General features: G+C 43.9%; 1 long non-coding RNA gene across 1 annotated transcript in view; it reads left to right on the top strand.

The window, feature by feature from the left end:
• The first annotated feature begins 9385 nt into the window (after window positions 1-9385).
• The window catches only part of LOC142057105 (uncharacterized), a 39794-nt gene continuing 25987 nt past the window's right edge, over window positions 9386-23192 (top strand). The window contains exon 1 of the long non-coding RNA XR_012660541.1: window positions 9386-10305. This is a non-coding gene — a long non-coding RNA (uncharacterized LOC142057105). The remainder of the gene's footprint in view (window positions 10306-23192) is intronic.

Genomic DNA, 23192 nt, shown 5'->3' with positions numbered 1-23192 from the left:
GGTGTCAGCTAAAGCAGCTATGACTGCTTAAACAACAAAAAAAAAGGATTATCTAAACCAAAGCTGGGTGCCTAACAAGTCCTTGCACACTGAATGTGCAATTGCGTAGTTTGCTGATCAGACCGTAAACATGTCCTGTAAGGTTTGCAGATGGTTGTGTTGCAGGTCTGGGAAATCTGGTATAAATCAGAGAGGCAGAGTTAGTGGTTTGCAGGAGCACAAGGCCATTGTGACTTCCACTACCAGAGGAGCTCTGTCCTAGTGTTTCCAGGGGCTAACTGTGGGATTGTGGAGTCTAAATTAATTATATGGAAATATTTTGTTCAGCTTTTTCTTTAAAATAGATCCCTATGGATAACTGTTTGCAGGTCCACCCAACGGCAGAAGAAATTAATGCTCAGGCCCTCCAATGTTTAATGTCAGGTGTCTATGAAGTTGAGGAGAGAGAAACATAAGCAGTGCAGTCTGTCTGCAGGAATATTGTCTAAAAGGGTTTGTTTCCTTGCCCTGTAGCTGGCAGTCGTCCTGCTTGCAGCTGTCCAGGGAATGATGATTTCTCTTTGCTGCAGCTTTCAAGGTTTGTAACTGTCTGTTTCATATTGAAACAAACAAACAAATTCTTTTGGACCATTTTCATCAAAATGGAAACATCTGGTTTTGGTGTAAAAATAGTGGGTGTGTTCTCACTGCAGTGCATATTTTGCTTCTGCATGTCCTGCTGTGCAAGGGCATTAAGTATAACTACTGGGAGACTGAGGTGTGTCCCCTGGTCACTGTGGCACTGACATGCAAAACCCATGGGGGGTGTGTGTGCCTGCCTGCACCCTGGCCAGCCTCCCTGCCTGCTTTCCTGAGCAGCTGTAATTGAAAGCAGTATATCTCCAACCTGAAAGGTTTTCTGGAAAAGCAGTATGTTTCAGGAAAACGTTTGGTTAAAAATGTCTCAAACAGCAAGAATGCTCCTGGCAATAGGAGTAGTGGAGATAACAGAGTTTAGACAGCTTTTCTACTATGTTGTTGCTTTGCTACATTTATGGATTAATCAAGGTCTTTGCCAGATAGGATGGAAGAGCAAAGTTAAAGCAGATCATGCTCTCGTATGTCTTGTAATTTGTTCTCTCCCCCCCCTTCCCAGGCGCCTCTCCTCACACAGCACAGTTTTGAATGGGGCGACAGCTTTCTCCTGCTGCTGTTGAAGTCAAGCCACAGGAAAAAGCTGCATTGATCTCCAGTCACCACAGCTGAGGAGCAGACCTTGCTGTCGTCCCCGGCTTCCCTGCCGGGTGCACAGGCCCTGCTTCGGGCCAACGCACGAGCCACTCTGCCAAGCGGGATGGATGGGTCACCTCACTTAATAGCATGTGAATCTCCTGTCGATGAATTTGGGGATGACTGCACTCTCCAGTGAAACGCGGAGCGCATCTGCAATGGATGGGTGAAAATGCTGCATTAAGATCTCTTGCTAACAATTCTTAATTAATGCGGTTATACTGTTGTTGTTAAAGGCTGTTGCTGGACAGGATTAAGGAAAAAAGGCCTATGAGAAGCAGGATTGGTTGTGAGTTATCTCCCTGTATCTTTTAATCTCTCGTGGTACAGCCTGATGTTTTCAAGTCTTCCTTTTGAAATGGCAGATAGATACATATTGCTGCTGTCTGGAACCTTTAATCTTCAAATGGAAATAAGCTTTTCTTGCAGAAGTAGGCTGCTTTTTCAGATGCTTTCAGAAATGCTGATGTTGTGCCTTGGTTGATCTGGCTAATTAAAAATGAGCTCCTGTCAGTCAAAACCATTACTTTAATGGTAATGGCAAAAATGCAAAGTGCAGCTCTACTGAATCAGTGTTAGGGAAATGTGCCTCATTTCCTCTGTCTGATTCACTCAGGAGGAATTCAGGTTTTCATTGGAAGTTTTGATATTCACAGACCTTTCTGTTAAGAATTTTACCCTTTTAATTCCTGTTGGTGCCCAGATGACCCATGTGAGTTTATTCAAAATACTTCATTGCTTGCCCAAAGTTAGGGCACTGTGAGGTCTCTCCTTGAGGTCTCCACTGGGCAGATTCCAGCTGGGTTTGAGACACCTCCTTCTCCTTCACCTCATACCATCTGCATCCTGGCACCTTGGGAACACCTGGTTTTAGCAGATACTACATTTTACTCCCTGTACGAATGGGCAGAACTGAACCTGTAGCGCCAGGTTTTCTACCCTGCTGTCAGTCCCCTGAGCTGTGCTGTTCCCCAGGGTCTGTTTGCTGTCCTAAATATTCACACGGCTTACCCCGACGATGCTGAATCCTTCTGTGGAGAGACCCATCTCACTGGCTGTGACTTAGCTGAGAAGACACCTAACTTAGGCTCCCCGGTTAAGCACATACAGACAGGGAAGTATTTTTACTCCTTGCCTTACATCCTTTGTGTGTATTTGGCTTTTAAAAATCTATTTCTGTGCCAAATAGATTGGTTGTTGCAGTGAAAGATATTCTGAGTGTAGATTTTGACTTAGAAGTGCACACAAGAAATGCTTGTAAAGATACCTGATGGTCAAGGTTTGAAGGTTATAAGTGTGCAATGTTGGGGCGGTGTTAGCTCTGTCCCTGGCTAGCAAGCCTGTTTTAACAAAGACACAAACCAAAGCAAACCTGCCTTTATATATGGAATTTCTGAAATGTTGCTACTAAGACTCTGGGTGCCTTAATGATTAATTAGACTCGAAATGGCAAATATGACTGCCTAGCAGCAAAAACTAATTATATGCAAATAGTGAATTAACTCAACAGGAGTTAACTCAAAATACCTCAAAGCAGCTCAAGGATTTTTAAAAATATTTTTTATCCCACCCCACCTGTCAAATGCAAGAAACAAGCCCTGACCTTCCTCAGAAGAGCCTTGTATAGAGAGACTCTTTGACTTCCTCCTCTTTTCCTGTATTTGCTAACCCTCAGTATCCCTCTTTCACTTAAACTTTTCAATGGCAGTGCCCCCCTGCTTCTTTCTGCCCGAACTTCTTCCCCTGCTGACTCCTGTTTTCTCTGTGTCTGCTGTTCCTGTCTCTCCCTTCTTTTTGAATTAATGCTCTTCTGTTCTGCCCGTGTGCACGTTCTTGCATCCCACAGTCCAGCAGCACTTCCCTGGTTCTTCAGCTGCTGCTTTATCCCTTCTTTCCATTCTTGCCTTAAGCACTCTGTTGCATCCTGTTTCTCCTGCCTGTCTGCAGACCCACTGCAACCGTGAGCTAAAAATCCTCGCCTGGGAAGGTGTAACTGGAGCAATTTAATAGCAGACCTGAATGCATCAAAATGGGCTACCGCAGGCTCAATACCTTTTCGCAAGTGCTGTAAAATTCAGTCTTCCCTATTACTTAACTGTTTTTCAGATTTAATTTGACACAAGCATGGTGGCACCAATTTCCTTCACAAGGTCCTACTATATCCTGTCTCCTTGTAGGAGCCCTGGAAGTTAGCAGGGATCCGTGACGAAGAAGAGCTGACATAGATCCTGCACGCATTGACAGCAGAGCATCTTGCCTTCCCAAGGTGGAGGCCTCAAAGAAAGTATCTGCTAGGGTATTCCAGTGCTCTACACCCTAATTACATTCTCATGACTTAATCATAAGCTGCCTCTTGCTCAGGTCTGCTTGTAACATCTTCCTCTTTTCTGCTTCTGATGCGTGGGCTTTCCCTTTAATGTAGCAGCTGTTCAGTTCCTGCCTGAGTGATGGGATTGAAATACCCGCAGACAAGCGGAGGATCTTTCAAATTCCTTTTGAAATACACCTGGAAATTGTAAATTCAGATGGAAAGCTCAACTGCCTGCCACCCAAGGGAAGAAACCAGGCACAAGCTTCCTGCACAAACAGACAAATAGCACAGATATGAAACGCAGCCTCTATGTTTAAAGACCTCTGCACTTCACAGTTCAATCCTGTTCTTTTACTGGGGAGTCTCATGATAGTCAGTATTTTCCTTAAGGCTCAAGTTTCCAGCCTTGTGATCAGACTGCTTTCATTAAATAAAATTGGCCTGAAAGCATGAGGGCGCTCAACTGGTGACATAACTGGCTTGAAATCCACAAGACAAATATACATAACCCCCCATTTTAAAGCTTTTTGGCTTTAGAGGTCATGATTTCTTTGGAGGAAACCAGGGTGATAATTTCTGTGTGCTATTGGCAACTATTTGCAGCTGGCTTCTATTTTTAAGGTGGCACCTGAAAGAATGTTTTCCACTGCTCTTGCTTCTTTGGGCTATATCTAGGGGTGGAAAGGATCATTTTGAAAAGTCTTTTTGTTTCGTATGACTTTTATATTTGAAATGTTGTTTTTTCTTAGACTGGAAGACACAGATTTTTGGCTGAGCTGTTTTGAACGTGGCTGTTGACATGTGCGCTTTGAGGAGAGCGCACCTTGGTTAAAGATCCCTCACTACCAGTGAAGGTGGAGGCAGCCTTTTGTCTTTTTCTGGTCATGTTTCCAACACGTGTGTGTTGAAATCATTTTCCTTTGGATGATGTGAATGCACAATGAAGAAAATAAATTCTTGAGCATCTTCCGTGCTCTTTTGGGCCCCTGACTTGATTTTTTTGATAGTGAGAAAAGAGAATGTGTCCAGGTAGGGAAGAAAACAAACCTGTATATAACAGCTCTAAGCTAGGATGAAAAATGCATAAAATAAGCACCCTTTATTTCCCACAGGTCCTGCAGCAAAGCTGGGAAAGGTCTGCCTTATCTTTCCAAGGAAGAAATAAGATTTACTTTTAAAAAAAATTTCTTGAGTGTTTAAGTTAAAAAAACATTTGAATTGAGTTACAAAAAATCATATACAGGTTGCTTTTATCATCTGTGTAATGAAAACTAAAGCAAATCTGTGGGCAAAGTAAAAGGCTAAGGTCTAGCAGAAACTTGGCAATGAGTTTGGGAACTCAAAAACATTGAGACCTGTGTATTTGGATCATGCTGTCATCCAGTGGTGAAAAATCTCCAGAGTCACCTTCTCGACCCTTTGCTGTATGTGATACATTTGTCATTCTACTATGTATTGTGAATTCACCTGGCTCAGATTTATGCACATATAAACATTATAATGAGAAGGAATTACTGCTGCCACTAGTGGATGTGTCTGGCCGGCTGCCAGGGCGTTCACTGATTGCTGGGGAGATGCCAGCATTTACGAAAAACGAGTATTCTTTCAAATCACGAAATTGTTTTTGATTGAGGGGGAATTATGAATAGCTGCAGTGTCTGTGATGGCCGAATAAGTTTACTCTGAAATCAGTGCTTGGCGCTTTGATTGGCAAACCATTCAACCACTATTGAGGTTTTTGGGCCTGTTTTTCTGGTGCGCAGAGTGCTGCCAGTCGGGACTCGGCTTGCGCAAAGTGGGTCTGGTCCCCGGGGGCCCCTTTGCTGGTGACCGGCAGCCCCGCCTGGCTGCTCCCCTCTGCACCGTCTGCCGCTCCTTCCTGAGCTGGCTCCTGCTGCTAATGAATGGTGGAAAAAACCTTTGCTCTGGAGGATGTCTAGAAATATTCTGTATTTCCTGTAGTTGATCCTGACACCTTCTCCCCTTTACCACATGTGATCCTGCCTTGGTTTGGCTGCGTTACTTTGGTTCCTTCAGTTTGGCTGGGCTCACTTTGCCCTCCTGTGGCTGACAGCGGATATTCAAGAGGACTGATTGGTCCCTCACATCAGTGTCCTCCAGGGCTGGAGTTGCCCACAAGCCCGACTCTTTTGATCAAAAGAACTCCTTGATGGTTGTGCTCAGTTTTTAGTACCTGCTTTTAAGGGTAAACACAAATGCCTTGTCTTGTCATTTAATGAAGAGTTGTAAACTCATGATTAGTTATTGCCTATATTGTTTTTAACGTCACTAACTGGAGGACCTAATAAATATGATTGGTTGCGCATTTATTTCCTCACCAAATCCTTATGAAGAGAAACCCACTGACAGTTCTTTCTCTGAATCCAAATAATTGTAACTTCAGACAAAAGAATTCACAATAATAAAAGCTTCCTTGGTAAGAGATGAAGCATTCATCTCTTCTTGAACTATGTGTAATTCTGCCCCAAAATAATGTTAATAATGTTAACCTCCTGCAGAACAGATGCCAACCTCAGCTCTTCAGTTCTGTGGCTACTTTAGACACCTGTTGATGTTGATACAGTTGTTGATTTGTTTTCAGTTGCTGATTTGTTTTCAGAAGGTAATAAATATACTGAGAGGGATAAGGCTGGGGAGCTGCTTGCTGGCTCTACGGGTTGTTGCCTTCTCAGCTGCTGCAGAGGTGAGTTGTGTCAGCAGCACGCAGGATGGCTTGAGCAGATGCATGGAAACACACCACCTTGCATGGCCCCCGTGATAGTGGCATGTGGCTTTCTCCATCTGTCTCATGCAGGCGTGGGGATGCCTTCTCCTAGTCACTCTGATTAAGCAGCTGGGACTGCAGGGTGATGTTAGATTGATTTTCTCCGGAGAAACTGGAGGTGTCACATGTGAGAGTGGGGAACGGCTTCCAAATTTATAGCTGCTGCATGTCAGGGTGACTCATTGGAAGTGGAAGGGTTATTTTTTTTCATTGGCAGGTAGGATTTTTAACGTGAAGATAAGAAAAATCTCATGTTTTAATAGTGATGAAGAGAAAAATTCTGAAATAAGGGAAGTTAATGATCTTTGCATTTGACCCAACTGGTACTTGTTGGCTATGTTTCCAGTTTCAGCATGGTTCAAGGATATCTTTGGGTTATTTTGGTTTCTAGGTGGGGAAATAAGAGGACAGCATGAACACACACAAAATAAGGATTTCTTAAGAAATATGCCTTTAAAATACTGTAAATGGATTAGTAATTAACTGGTACGTTATTTAAGATAGCTGAAATCTAAGCAGCTTAGGTCAGGTAAGGGTTCTTCTTCTCTGGTACGTCTGTAGTTCCCTACAAATCTCTTAACTGTAAGGTTTGTGGAGAGGAAAAAGGGAAGGATAAGGACAGCAAACTGTGAGATGTATGAATTGCAACACTTTAAAATAAATAAAAGCAACCACTTAAGATAAATGCAGTAGTCTAAAGAAAGCCAACTGATAATGCAAGGAGAAGCAGTTATTAAAGCGAGTAGGAGCTCTTCCTTTCCCCACTGTGCAAACGCTGCTACCCAGGGTAAGCTGATTTCATTTGGTACCACATGATCATTTCTCTGGCTACGGTGCCAGCCGAGGGTGACTATTTTCCATGCAGAAGTCTGCCCTGTAGATACCTGAAGTTAGGTGAGAGTAATCCCACCACATATGTCATATGCTCCATAGTATTAGGATAAGATTTTTAGTGGATCCTCTTCTCCTATTTCTGAGCTTTAATTACTGTTGTAAGCATCTGCTATTGGCTACGCGTCCTTCTGGCAAAATTCCTGAAACCTGTTCTTGCAGTTTGTTGAGGATGAATTCTGGGAAAAGTTGGGAATTTCCCTTCAAAGCTTACCCCAAATTATGTGTCTGATGCATTTTGCATAAAATACTCAGAGTCTAGAGTTAAATTTGATTTTTGCTGTTCTATTATAATTGTAGGTATCTAGAACTTCTTGTCCCTCCTATAGATACAGCATGCTTGTTCTATTGCTAAGCTCCAAAAAACCCAAGCATTGTAACTTCTTTGAGAGTGACAGTAATAAAATCTCTCTGTTTAATGCTGGAGCTGTATTCCTTTTTTGCATCTCTTTTTATTAAAGAGGGTGTTGAGGCTTCTGCACCATATTTTGCAGCCAAAAGTCCAGATGCAGTAACTGGTGCATTCAAATGGCGAAGAACCAGTTTCCTGCCTGCGGCAATAATGATTGCATATGGCTTAACCAGAGATGGGTGCTGTGCATTGGAAAATGTGTCCCTGCCTGCAGCCATGAAATTTCCAAAGCAGGACTGGGGCCTGAATGTGATAATAATATGAGTCAGAACATAATTATGAATGCAGGAGGGGATGTGGGAGTGCAAACTGCGTTTGATATGGTAAAATCTTCAGCGTGCTGTAGTTCTCAGCCTTAAGTTCTGCACCCATTGAAGCTTTCCAAAGTTGGAGCTTTGGAGTTGCTTTAATGTGAAATATTTATTTTTACATTACAAAGAAAATAATGGCCTAGGGAAAAAAAAAAAAAAAACTAGGGAAAGTGTTCACAAAACACTAGGATTAGGACTATGAAAAATTGCATAGAATATTGATTTCAGGTCCACATTTCGGAGCCAAAGTGGCATGAGTTCTCAGATGTGACAAGCACTCAGCAGCTCCTCTTAGACTGTACAGGAGCTGCTGAGTGCTTGGTGTGTGTTTGAAAATGAGGCCACTGATTTAGGCTTCTGTGTAGGGACTTAATGGCCTGATCTGGGGCATCCACTTCAGAAAGTTTTGACTGGTTTCACATAAACCCTTCAAGTCAGGGTATATAATTTTGTATTTCCTGTGGCCAGTCAGAGACTTAACTCCAGTTTTGCATTTCATATGCAGAGATTGTTTATAGCCCTGTGAGGAAGGGAGGTATTTTAAGCAGTGTTGTTCTGAGAACTGGTCAGCTTCTTAAAGGTCACTGGATGTTTCTACCCCTGCAGGCTGAGGGGTAGCAAAAAGCTGAGCGGATGCTCGATGATGACTTGGGGACAGGCTGACTTGGCAGCATCCTGGCTCTCACCCTTGCCAGTGAACAGAACTGGAGGCTCAGTGCTGCAAAGGATCTTCAGAGGGTCTAGTCCCACCACCTTGTTCAGCTACAGGTATGTCATTCCTGGCAGGGATTTGTCCAACCTGCTCTTACCAGCAATCTGATGACGGAGACTCCTCAGTCTCCCTCAGCAATCTCACTAGTGCTTCATGGTGGCTAGTGTTAAAAATATGCCCTCACCCCTTCTGATATTCTTTCTAACTCGTTGCTGACATAGATCATTACTTTCCCCCTTCCTTTAAGGAGATATTAACTAGATGATCCCTTCCTAGTTTTGTAAAGTCCTTCTCATAGCTGACCACTAGTAAGTCGTCTTCTGATTTTGTGCAGGAAGGTCAAAAGAATTATGACTAATGTATCATGTACTTTCTGTTCCTTTGACACTTGGCTCTCTCCAATTAGCCTGTAGTTTTCTAAATGTGGTACTTCAGCAGAGGTTTGAGGACTGCTGGGCTTGCTGTTATTGTTACTCAATGGGGATTACTTATAGATACTGCATTTTATGATGTATGTCTATTTGCAGCAGCATCGCTTTGACTTATATGCATTCTATAAGTCCTTACAAACATCCCAGAAGCGTTCCTGCACCACTGTGTTGTCCCTCCCTCTTTCACACAAGTGCTTATTCTGACTAAGTGTAGGCCACTGCATTTCCTTCACTACATTACAAGCTGGGTTACATTTTCAAGACTTACATTTTTAAGACTGTTTGTTCTTCTGATTTGCCAAGATCATGCTCATTCTAGCTCTGTCTTCAAACTTCCTTGAAGCTTTTGTCATCTGCAGAATTAGTAAGCATGTTCTTTTCCATCATCCAAATTATTTATGAAAGTATTCAAGTCACCCAAGACAGATCATCATGGAAAGTATCCTTTCAATTTGACAGTGAAGCACTGATACTGCTCTCTGAGGACAGAGTATCTTCTGCACTCCAGGTCATATTTCCGTCTTTTTTTTTTTTTTTTTTAGATTATATCTGCAAAGGAAGCCTTGCTGAAGGCGAAATATGTATCATTACTCCCTTTTTAATAAGAGGGGGAGCACAAGATGAGCATGGATGTTCATGCAAGTTTTGTGCTGTCCTACTATCTGATCCCATTAAGCCAGGGACAGACTTGATGGACAGGCTGAGGTGGAAGTAATGGGCGCAGGGGATTTTCCTTTCTACATTTCTCTTCCTCTGAGTCCTGTGGGATTTGGATGACCAAGGCGAAGACAGAACATGTTCTCAGGTTAGCCGGCGTCTTAGGTGAGTCCATTTCTCTTGGTTCCTTCGGTGTTACCCTGTACCACGTCCTGACCAGGCTGCCTTTACACAAACCCAAGGCACTATCACGTTGACTGGACACGCTCTTGCATTACCCTGCCCGCCTCGACCTAGTAAATAAGGCCTGGGACCTTGGGAGCTCAGCACCACGCTAGCCGTTTTAATTGCTTTCAACCAGGACTTGAAACGCAGCCAGAAAATGCACCACCTCTGAAAGCTGCTGTCTCAGCAGGGCTGTATTAAAAGGCGATTTAATGAGGGGAACACGGATGGAAAGCCACGGGAGAACCGCTGCCAGAGTGCTGGTTGTTTTCTGCCCTTTGTGCTGCTGGTGCCCCACATGGTAAGATGGGCCTTTGCCCCTGCCAGCCTGCAGTCTGCAGAGACACAGAGAGACCTGAGGAAGAAAATGGGGGGGTGGGGGCTTTCTGCCCTGTCTCCTCTGGGGTTCATTCCAGCCTGCGGGATGACCTTCGTCAGAGGGCTTGGGCGATGGCAGCGAGCAGCCTGAGGGTGCAGAGGAGACATGGTTGTGCTCCCATTGCCGCGGGGCGATGGAGGGTGCACCCGCCCGGCCTCAGCGGGAGCCCCCGATCCCCGGGGCCGGAGGAGGCTGGAGGAGAACACCTCGCCAGATAAACCGGCTCCCCGGAGAGGCGCTACGCCCCCCTCACGGCCAGAGGGAGGGCGGGAGGCGCCCCCGCCTGAAGGCCGCCCGTTGTAGTCGGCCCGCGGGGCGAGCGGGCGCGGCCCCTTCCGCGCAAGCCGCCAGGGGGCGCCGCAGAGCCGCGGTGGCGGGCGCGGCCCCGCGGTGGCGGCAGGCGGGTTGTGCCCGTGGGGTTTCCACCGCCCCCCGGCCCGCCCGGCTCGGGGCCGTGACTGGTGGGCTGTGCCCAGGTCAGCAGGCAGCGGGAGAGCCGCCGCCGGCGGGGGGCGCGGAGGGTGCAGGCTTCGGCGCGCCGGGTTCTCGGACCCCGGTTTCCTCCGTGGAAAGGCAGCCCGGGAACGCCCGTGGCCCGCACGCCGCGGGTGGCCTTGACGCTGCAGTGTAGGGAGCTCGTGTCGGAGCAGGGCTGGGGTTCTCGCAGAGGAGCAGGCGAGGCTGCAGGCCGTGCTGGAGCGGGGCGAGGAGGCAGCTCTTGGGGGTCAGGCCGGGCTTTTCCAGCTGCGGGAGCTGGGCGCCGTTTGCCTGCAAAATGGCTGCACTGTGCTACCAGACACGCAGTAAATGTTGTCCTCAGAAAAGATGCACGTACTCAACTGTAATGTGGAAGAAAGGTATGGCCTTCACGTGAACATGTCTTGACTCACTCCAGATTTTGCAGGTCCAAAAGATTGCTGTCCTGAGGGCGTAGCACCGACCTGCCCTTCGCTGGAGCAAAACCTGGGTTTTCTCAGAGAGTTTCTAACCCGCGGTCCCGGTTGGGCAAGTGACCTTGAAGATCTGTAATGGCAGAGGAAGGGGAAATCCTGTGAACTGAGCCCCACCTATAAGCAGAAGAGAAAATGCAGAGGGTGAACTTCAATGTGTCCTTGGATTTTGCCAGTACTTTACAGCATCCCACATAAATTAGTGGTGAATCATAACAGTGACACATTCCAGTCCCCACGACTTGCCCCTCTTCCCCTTACTTATCTACTGGCTGCTTGCTTGGTTCATGCTAAGCAGGTCACCAGACCATAATAGTCCACTGGTTTTTGCATAGACAACTTGAAATTACGGGCTGGGGAAGGAAAAAAAAAAAAGAACAGTGCTACTAATTATTAAAAACATGGTATAAATCTAATGCTGTAATAAGAAGAGATTTCATACCATGAATGTTAGTCGCCACTAACAGGAAGCATCACGTATAAATAACATTCCCATCTGGTTAAATATTTGCCACTGAAAGGTAATTCCCGACTACATGCTTTTTTCTGAAACAGATGCTGTCTCCCGCTTTGGCCTGGTGCTTCACTGTGCAGGCATGTGGTCCGTTGATAGTATGTAGTGAGGCATGTTAAACATTTTGCACCATATTCTTATCTTAATTGATATTCATAACCTTCCAACTCTTTCATGGGGAGAAGGCAGAGCTATGAATTAAAAGCACCTGCGTATGTCAGGAACACAAAGAATGTTGATTTCTAATAGTATCATCTTGCAAAGCATAATACAAACTAAGCTGGAGAGTAATGCTAGTTGTTTCATCTCCTGAGGCACTTGACTCACCTTTGTACTATCAGAGGGCAGATTTTCAGTGGAATTGAAGTGCAATAGTGAACTAGCAATAATAATTCTTACTTTTGAATTGTTTCAGTAAGTGGTGCTAAGGACCTGTTCCTCGGTTCCCTGTACTGTACTTTCAGGGTGAGTTAGATGGATCTGACATTCACAGCTTGTTAATCACCAGAAACCCAGGTAAAAATAACTGGATACTTTAAGTGCTGTAAGATTTTCTACTGACATTTAATAACACCCTGGATGTTTTTCTTAGCTTTTGTACTGTGTGTGCATTGTAGTAGTTTCATCGTTGCAGCATAAATGTGTCTTCAGCCACATTGAGATGGAGCAGGAAATGGGGTGAATGTTTGAAGCTCCAACAATGGCTCTGCAAGTTTTTGTTACGTTTGGCAATTTCATTCCAACCCATTTTATTTGGCTTTTTGTGAGTGGGGAAAAATACAGTCCTTGAAAATGCAGTGTTTCAAAAGCTATGCTGCAAGGCACACTATGGACCTCAGGGCATCGTACCACTCTTTTGCAGGGAAGGACAAATGACATGTAAATTTTATTTGTTTACTCTTAGATTCTGTTCCTGTTTTGACATCAGGGACACAGTTGCATTCACCTGACACTTTTGAATCACACTTCTCATAGCAAAAAAAAAGATGCATTTTGGAAATGTTGAATTTCAGATGGTAGGATTGTTATAGATTGAAGGACTACCACAATGAAGAAGAGAGGAAGATGGTCTTTAAGGGTGTTTTTTTATTTACATATCCATTTTGACACTAAAATCAGAAACTGCGTAGTCTGATTTCTGCCATGTGTATTCAGGATACTCTTGTCTCTAGCTATAACACAGCTAAGATAAAATAGCTAGGCTCTGTGACCTGCCTTCTGGGGAGCCACTAAGAAATCTCAATGGCTGTTATGCTATAAGATTCTTCTGTATTAGTTGGTGTAACAGGACATGGGTTGTCAGGTGATATTCTCGTTGTAATAGATGTGATAAGCCTCTGCCAGAATTTGGCTGGCATGCAGCTGCATGGACCCAGCTCAAATTGAGAGGGATTGCTAGTTAAACACTGGTTGAAGTTCCCATCTGGAAATTCAGGAAAATTAAACCAAACTACCTGGTACCTAATAAGCTAATTTTCCTCACTTGCAAACACAAATCAATTGGTTTAACAAGCAATACTTTATTGAGAGGAATTAAGTTCCCCTAGCTGGTACTGCTTTCATCTGCCCACATGATCCCAGGGAGCAGATGCTTGGTTTTAGTATTCCCATAGATGTAGGATTTTTGCTTGCCTGAAGCCCGCGGAGTGCCCATAAATGCTGATCTTCATCCAGTGAGAGATCATGCCACTTCAGGTACTCACCAGTGTGGGCATGGGCTGCCTGATTAGAGCCCTGTGTTGTCTGAGTTGGGGAAATTAATTATTTCATTATCTTTTTTTGTGTCTCTCTACTAGGGACCACTTCCATATTGCATAGCTTCACTTACACAAAGCATTTGGCCAGTACCCCTGATGAGAGCTGACTTGTAACTCTAAAGCATTGGAAAACATTGCAGGCCTTGTCTGTGCATCATTTATTGCATTCCTTACATTGACACGGCATGATATAAATTCATTCCTGGATATGCAAACTCTGCTGTAGTTGTACTTGGTTCAGTTCTAGGGAATGCATATATTGGAGGGAAAGATTTACACATCAGGCATGTCTTTGAATCACAGAGCACTCCCATATTAATAGTTCTAGGTTTTAATATTGCTGTGACAGCGTGCTGAAAAACAGATGTATACATCCTCACAAACACTGATACATTAAAATTTCCCTCTAAGCTGAGGGAAGAGGCTAATTTATATTTGCTCTACGTTCGTGTCTTTCAGCATCATGAGCGGCAGCGCTAGCCACAACTGATGTCACAGAGTCCGTGGCTAACAAGCAGGAAAGAAAATCAGTGTTTTCACAGCCTTGTAATGCCCTATTTATTTATGTAATAGATTGAATGTCGTGTAAAAGTTTGAAACTGCACTTAGCTTTTCTCAGCTCCCTTGATCTGTCTCACAGCTGTGGTAGATGGTTCTCTCAGCTGCTGTTGCTGCCTCTCTAATCTGTGCTTTGATTTTGTAGGCATTTCTTATCTGCTGGTTGTGGTCTGTTTGACACGTCCAGCTATGAAAGGAAAAACAGACTGTTGAGAACTTGCGATAATACTTCTGCCCCGGTATAAAAGAACTTTATGTTCCTTGGAAACTTACCATATGCGTGCAAAACTGCGTGTCTTAAAAAATTCTTATAAGCACCTAGTTATTAAATGCTAGTGTTATCCTAATGTGTTTTGCGCTTGATTTTCAGTGGGTGTGAGCTGGTGGATCTCTGTTGGTATCAGTGGAGCTATATGTGTTGTCAGAGAAAACCTCAGAGCTATGTAGTTCCTGGAGCTTTGCAATGACCTGGTTTTACTAAACCTGCTCATGATGATTAATATTTTTGCCTGTATATTTGTACTGTGAGGGCTGAGCCTGGCTTCCCTTAGGCTCAGGCTGACCCTGGAGACAAAACCCTGAGTCAGAAGTTGGATTGGATGAGGTGGGATCCAGATGCCTGAGCACAGCCAGCGACTTACTGTACTGCTGAGGTTGCTGCTGCCTGCCCACAGGTGGTATACAGGCTGCCCCTGCAGCTGAATTGGGTTACTGGCTGTGCTGTGCCATGGGTAGTCTAAAGTTCAGAGCACCATAGCCGTTGGTGCTGTTCATCCTGAGCAGCAATGCTGACTGCGTGCCGTGGCCCTGGCACTGGAGCCATGTGTAACTGCTTGGGAAGCTCATCTGTCGTGAGGCACAGTCTCGCCCTCTCTGCAGCAGCCCTCAATCTTCAGTGCAGAATCTGTTTTATCTAGGCTTAAGCAAATTTTTAGTTTGTATGTTTATTTTTCTGTGCATGCAAATTATAATTACTTTGATGTTCAAAGCAGGTTTAAAATTTGGCTTCTTTGGTTTGTTTCTAACTCCATTTGGGAAGCCAACTACCGAAGCCTGCTCTGGCTACCATTTTGTCTTCTGACCTGATAAACCTGGTGCAAAAGAAAACAAGCTGTTTCTGCTTTGCCTCCTGCTTTCCTGTGGTTTCAGTGACAGAAACCTGCTCCTTCAGTGGCATAAGTCTATGGTTAAGTGTTTTGCCAGAGCTGGGAAATACGTAACCAGCTGTTCATCTTCTCTAAGTGGGAAAAAAATCACCCAGAGGAGCAATGGCTCTCCCTGAGGCAGCAGCTGACGTGGATTTATGAGGCTGTAGCAGACATAATCAACCTATTTAGTTTTCCCAAAACAGGAAGTGAAGCTCTCCTGTGGGAACAGACCTTCTTTACCCGTAAGCAAAATAAATCTTGCTTCTTGGGTGATTCTGCTAGACAGGAGCCAAAAGCTGGGTGTCGTGCTGCTTCAGCTGTGGGAAGCTTATTTACCTACTTGTGGAACAAGATCTGCTGAGGATGCTCAGGGCTTTATTTTAGCTGGCAGGTATCAGAGTCTATCCTAAACCTTTGGAAATAGCTTTCTAACGGATACTTGCTTGCCTGAGGAAAAGACAGTACTCATCCTTTCTTTCTCGCTACCTTAGGCTCTAAGCTAGCGCTAGTTTTTCTGAAATAGAGTGCTGCTTTTCCCTGAGAGGTGACCCTCATCAGCAATGACCTGTTCCAGCAATGCTCCCTGCATAGACGGTAGTGTTCACGTACAACCAATGCTATTGAACCTGGGGGCTGGTTAGAGAGCGCTCTAAACCTATGGCAAATTGTGCACAAGTGAGCTGTGCTGTTCCCGATGCTGGCGTTTTCTCGTTTGAGTTGTTTGGAGAGCAGGGCAGGCTGAGCAGTGAGGGCCAGGGGTGAGCCAGGGTGCAGGAAAGCGTGCGTGCGTGCGTAGCAGTGGCCCTTGAGAGGGAAATCTTCTCCTTTACCTCTCATGAGACTGAGGAACACAGGAACTACTCTGAGAGCAATGCCGTCCGTGCCTCTGATTGTTTGGATGCTCGCTTATCGCTGTGAGGCAAGTGCCTGGATGCAATCCTCTCGGGGGGAAACCTGTTGTTTCCACTATTTACTCTTTATTGTGGTAGTATCTGAGAGCCACAGTCACGGTTCAGAGCCCCCTTGTGCAGGGAATCGATTACAAGTGGGATTGGGATGAAAGGGGACTCTTCCTCAGGGACAGGCTGAAGTTTGGTATTTTTTCCTCAACTTTTATGGAAAAATACATTAGCTTCTAAATGAGTGACAGAGCTGTTGGTATTTATGACCAATGTGAGTGATACAACTCCTTTCAGCATTTTACTTCAGGATGTGATCAGTGGAACGCTGAGTCCTGGGGAGAGGAGCTTGTAAGCTGAGCTCCAAAAGTGTTACTACATTCAGGCGGCACATTTCAGTGGCAAATTCTGGTATATATACCCTAGGTTGTGGTTTCAGAAAATATCGAGGTAAAACACAGCTGTGTCTGAGAAGATGTGTAAGTCATCTTCAAGGGGTGAAATATTCACTCACTGTTGGATGATCTAATAAGAGTGCATTTAAACATTTGCATGGTGCAGGGTAAGGAAGTTGGTAAATGCCTGTGGAAACTTTCATTGTTTTCTGTTAAGTGTGACCTTTTCTTACCCCTCTTTTTCTGTTTTATTTTTTTGGTTGCTTTGTTGGGTATTTTTTGTGTTTTTTGTTTTGTTTTGTTGTTATTTTGTTTTTTTAAATCAGAAGCATCTTTTTCGGAGTTATTGTAGATCTACTTCAAAATCTCTTTGTAAAGCACTGGGATTTTTTGCTTGTCTAATTCATGCCGAGAAGCAGCGTAGTCCACAGGAAGCACCATTAATTTCAAGGAACCATTCAGCTTTAGTAAGGCTGATTATTTGAGAGTTTTTTGCAATATTGAAAGTGTCAAGCTATTACCAAATTTTACATTTATTTTACTGATTGTCACATTTTTGACAAGTGTTTTAATTGTTGACTGGAAAAGGAAATGAGTATTCATGTTCCTTCTTCTGCTGCTTCTCTATTTTAGAGAGAGGAGTAATTCATTATCTCATGGGTAGAAAACAATTAAAGTGTTGTTTTCTTTCATCACAGCATGATAATGGAGTGACAAAATGGTGTCTCAGACCCAAAATTGTTACTGGAGTTCTTGGGAAGGAGAGGAGTACTGCATGCAGCTGAGCTGGCATAAGAAATGCCTCATTTGTCATGTACTAGGGGGTGACTGAAATCTCCCTGTAAGCTACTCTATTAGATATGCTTATGCACTACGGAAAAAAACACAGGCTATAGAAGAAAATTCAACTGCAAGCAAAGCCTGAATATACCAATACTTAACTTGTAGGCAGTACTCCACTTATCTGGCTGAGCACCAGCTTTTTTATGATACAGGCATCAGCGTTTGTTTAATGTGTCCCTTATCAAATCCAAAAGCTAATATTTGAGTTAGTCCTCCATGAAGATAAACAGGAACTGTTTGAGTGAGAATTAAGATATTGTGTATCATACTCCTCAGAACAGTGTCTAGGTACTTTACCTTGAATCCAAAGAAATGTCTTGCAGATGTATATTCAATCTCTGTACAGAGAAAGTTCTCTTAAAAGCTAGTTTACATAGCGAAAGTATTTGGGGAAGTTATAGCAAAGAGTGGGATCTTGGTTTTAACCAAATGCAAAGCATGCTGGAGTTCATTTGAATCCATCAACTGGCTCTTAGGTCAGGCTTTTAATCCTGAAGGTAGTAGAGAGGCTGTCTTTTGAAGAAGCTCAGATAGGGCTTTTGTATTCCTATGAACAAGAATTCTGCAATCCCAGCTTAGCTGTGCAAGGGACTCTGGTCCACAATCATCTTTTCTGCTAGACAGCCTAGATGGAGCTTACGCAGCTCCACTGGCTTCAGTGCATTCATTTCAAAACTGCATCCACATATACAAGAGTAGAATTAAGCTCCCCATACTCACCTCTCACTCAGTTTAACCATTGATGATTTCGTTTCTGAAAATGCCACTTTTGAGTACATTGTGTACAAGCTCAGTCAGATTTGAAGGCAAGTAGCTACATGAAGACTTACTCTATGGTTGGGATAAATGTAAATAAATGGATGGTGCAATGAATTACGCCAGGATGCCACTGCTGATGGATGTCAGGACCCCACCTCCCCCATCACCACCACCAGAAAAAGAAAAGTAAAATTAGGTGGTTGCAAAGTTTAACATGGATTAGTAGAAGCCTGGTGAAAAACAATCTGATAATGCAAATCATGGTGGTAATGGTAGTGAAATATGGATGGAAAACAAGCAAGAAACTTAGAAGGCAGCAGCCATGGCAATGCAATTTGGGAAAGGGACAACAACAAATGATCACTGTACTAAATCCAGTTAAGAATGAAACTATAATATATATTAAATGTAGCAGGCTTTTTCTCACCAAGCAGTATTCATGTAGCGCTCAAAGCTGAACATGAAAATCTGAAAATATCATGATGCTATGTAAAAGAGGATTATTGTACAAAGGAAAATTCTAGTAGTCAGGAAAAGAGCCATTTCTTACTAAGGGCAAGCTTTAACTATTGATATAAGAACAATAACAGCTGATAATGCTGCTAATCATAAACATTTGAGGTCTTCAGGTTCTTGCCAGGCTCACCACATGCTTTGTCAAGTTAAATGCTGGGAGGAAGCAATGTAGCTGGAACTTGCTGGAATGCATTAGGTGGAGAAGAGGAAACCCTATTTCCTGATAACTTTTTTAGCTAATGCTTTTTTTTGCAGTATTTGGCCAGCTGCATTGTTGAGTGAAAATAATATTGGGATAAAAATGGCAGAACTCAATGAATAATATATAATCGTAAAGAATAAAATATGTCCTTCACAGTGGGGATATGGAAGTAGGCTAAAGCCTTGGCCTTACCTACACAAAGTAATTATTCTGTGTAAGCTTCTTGAATTCCTTGGATCTCAGGAATGTCAGGAAAGCATCTTGCCACTTCTTCCACTTCAAGTCCCTGTGGTCATCCAGATGGTGGAGCCCTGGCAGGAGGACTGTTGCTGGCGACAAATCTGACTGTGGGCTTTGCCCAGGGCCCCAGTGGATGGGCCCCTGTGTCATGGAGGGGCAGGCACATGCCTTGCTGCTGAGTCCACAGGCGGCATTTCCTGTCACTTTCCCCAGAGGAAACCCCTGCAGAGTTTAGCTGCTCCCTTCTTTATTCTCATATTGGAACCTTGTACAAAGAAAATGGGAGCAGACATCAAGCACTGTTCTAGTGTGATGTTTAAATAAATATAGCCAAAATACTCTTTCAGATTGCTCCAGTAGGATGGCATCAGCGAGGAATTTTTGCCATGCTTTCTGCCAGAACAAGCAATCGGATGAGTTCTGAGTAGGCATTTTTTTCTCCAACTTCAGAACTTACTATAGCTAAAACATTTACCAGATGTATTTTTTTTAAAAATTAGAGCCTGAAGATCTATTTTGTTCTATTACTTGGGGTAGGTTAGTCATTAACAGAGCAACAGTGGAGTAATACTCCCTGCAACGGCATTGTTCATGCAGGCAAAACTCTCTGGCTGCATTGCCTAACAGTATTGGACAGGCAGAGATGATCTCACCCTGTCTGCATTTTGAGCTGACCAGGCATCATATGGATGCAGTTAGTGCAGTGCCCCATTTGAGCTAATAAGAGACGTGGCATATTAGCTTGGGGTAACATCTGACATTTAACATGTCTTCCAGTTGGCTTGAAGCATGGGCAGAGCGAGCTTGCATCTGTCTCAATGTGAACATTGCCTCTGCCTGAAAAATATTGCGCAAAACTGTGTGTGAGAGACTTGCAAAGTGATTTTGTGAAATCCTTATAAAGCGGAACATTCTCTGCAATATGAAGTTACTCCTATAGGAGCTGCAGCTTGACTAACTCTCGTATGTGATCAAGAACCACAAAGTCACGTTCTCTTGTTCCTAATTTTCTCTAAACGCATTTGGATTTTGTTAGTCTCCCACTGCGTGCATAGGTTTTGACTACTGTCACATTGTGCGAAAGATGACTGGCTGAATTTGTTTAGTTTTCCAAGATGGATGATGAATACCGTGATAGCGTAGGCACTGTAAGAAATGTCAGGAGGAAAACTTTTGAGGAACTTTGTCTTTACTAGTTTATAGAATGAGTTATAGGTGTGCAGATGTCTTCAAAATTAATGGGACTTGGATGCCAAATATTTTTTTTAGGATTTAGCACATTAATCCTTGTACTAAATAGTAAGGATGTATATATGAGTGTGCATATAGATACATGTCTCACATGTATAATGTGCATGCGTGTATATGTCCACGTGTATGAGATACATATATGCCACTGAAGAGTTGTGTGGCAAAGAAGTGATACAACTCCTGAGTTTCCACTGTCATTTTTGTCTCTCAATACGTATCCCCCTTCCTCTCTTCTATAGAAGGAGACCTTCTCTTCAAGCACTGAAATTTGACAGCAGCAGACAAGTAAGGAGGCACTTTCCTTTTGGAGAGCCCTAATGCAGGTTTTCCTTCCATTGCCTCCAAAGCTCTTCATCATTTTGTCCCTATGTTTCCCTCTTCTGCGTAGAAAATGATCCAAGTATGGCAGGTAGGAAAAATGCTGTATTCATTAACCTGCATCCTGTGAGACATTAAAAGGAATTCACAATAGAGCCTTTCATTTTCTGAGAGAGTTATATGGTGAACTGCAGAACTTCTGGAAAAGTACAAGAAAACGCCAGGAAGCAACCTAGGAGATGTTAGGAGTGGAGCAGGAGAAAGCTGCTCCTGATCGGAGGGCCGCATGATAAGAACGGGACTCAGGCAGGTTCGTGCCAGCATCAGAGCAGAACCTGGCCTCTACTGTGCAAACTGGCAGAAAGGCACCACTAAAAAAAGAGACTGAGGAAAGCCAGAAAGAACAAGCTGTTTCTCAGCAGATATGTGAGAATGGAGCAACTCCCACAGGAGGCCAAGCACGAAGGAGAAGTGGCCCAGCCAGCATGGCTGCCTCATATCTTAATATAGCAGACTTCTTGGCAGAGCAAGGGGGTGAGGCCCGGTGGAGGAGGAGGGCTGGGTTTGCTTTCCCCAAAACCTGTTTGCAATAGCAAAGAAATCCCGCTGGCTCCGTTTCAGCAAACTGTTAGGATTCAGTGATCTGGCAGTGAAATCCAGCTGTTGGAGGTGCATTCCTCAGTGCTTCTAGCAGATCCTGACTGTGCCTTGTCCACAGGTGGTCCATACTCAATGGGGGATTAGCTAAATGTCTGGACAGGAGGAGACCCCCTCCTGCTGTTAGCAGCGTCTATCCTTTTCTCCCCCTAACCCCTTTCCCCCCAAGCCTTTTTGGAAACAAGTAGGCATGGCAGATGTATGATGTGGCATGAACATACACTGACGAGCAGGATTCAGTCCAGAATTATTTTCCTCATAAGCGCTGCAGAGCTGGGAAGGGGCTGTTTCCAGCATGGGCATCTGCAGGCTCAGGCTGAGCTGGTTTGATGTTTGTGAACAAGGTGTTGCTTTTGCCTATTTCTGACTAACTTTGCTCCCTCAAAACAAACAAAGAAATCCAAGCAAAACAAAAAGTGTTGACCACATTGCACAACAAAAATCACTTCTAAACCTAAATCCTGTGCACTGCCTCTGCAATACAGATTGGCAGGTAGGGAGATGATAAAGTAAATATTGTGCCTTTTCCTCACTGTTGCTGTCTCTTACATGGAAGCTGTCCCACAGTCTTTCCTGATTCCCTACGCTCATTTCCATCCTTTTGAACCCTAGACCTTATTGACTCTGTTTTTTTCTGATTTCCCTGTTTTGTTGATGCCTCTTGGTTCTGTCCCATCCTTTGCTTTGAGGTCTTTGCCTCTGTTCTGGGCGCTCTGCCAGTGTTTCTCTGTAGCCTTTCAGCTCCTTCCTCTCCGTTCCCCACCCTTCCCACCAACTCCTTCCCTCGCATGCTCCCTCTCTCATGCACATCCCACCATTCCGTTTCTTACCCACATTTTCCTATTTGTTTTCTCTTGCCACACACTTCTCCCTGTCTTAATCCCTCCCTTTACTCCCAGCTGAATGCCAGCTATTGTGTCGTTAAGAAGTAATGGAAACTGATTTAAAAAAACAATCTGATGGATGATTTTTAGGATTAGCTTTTTAGGATCCTGGCGGTCTATTTCCTTCTTAGTGAAATAATTTAAAACAATTCCAAAATCCATAAAAACTTTCCAGCTTCTCACCTTATTTGATAATGGATGTCATGTATATTACATATATATGTCATACATAGCGTTTTAGAGCTACTGCATAAGATGATCTTGATTTAATTGGGATCTCCATGCTGTTAAACCTAAACCAGCACTGCATACTTCCATGTACTGCAGGCTTGTCTTTTATTTGAAGAGGTATGCAGTGGCATGCAGAGGATGCAGCCATTCTAAAGAGCTTAAACCTGGACACGCAAACAGAAAACCCCTTCTTCTCAAACTGATGTAGGACCTATTTACACAGGTTTTACATATCACCTCTTAATATTTTCAGTAATAACCTGCTCCTGACTTTCGCTCTCCAGTAATTGTCAACAGTAAAATGGTAAACCTTGTAGGAAAATGAAGGAAGGCTAATTTAAAAGAGGTTGCAGTGCATATAGCTTTCACTGTGATAGTGCAGAAGTGACAATTGACTGTGCAAATGCAGACAACTTCTGTGTGTTCATAATTTGTTTACTGCCAGTCAGATGTTCTCACTGTCCCTTTTTCCATGTCTCTCACAGCGCTGTGTTGAGTTGTAATGATTCAGGGACCAGGCGGCTGGTTAATGCAGCTCATGTTGTCACCCTCACGGGGCTCATTTGCCTACAGGCATGTCGGAAGGAACAAGCAATATAAGGGCATATATAACTGTAGTTGGCAGTGTACTGAAAAGATGCTGAAGCTCACTTTAAATGGATAGCATAGGACATCAGGAGCTAAGCA

The sequence above is a fragment of the Phalacrocorax aristotelis genome, chromosome 5 (assembly GCF_949628215.1).
Source record: "Phalacrocorax aristotelis chromosome 5, bGulAri2.1, whole genome shotgun sequence".
NCBI classification, from domain to species: Eukaryota; Metazoa; Chordata; class Aves; order Suliformes; family Phalacrocoracidae; genus Phalacrocorax; species Phalacrocorax aristotelis.
The sequence above is the reverse complement of the archived record's forward strand: the minus strand, read 5'-3'. Positions and strand labels throughout refer to the sequence as shown.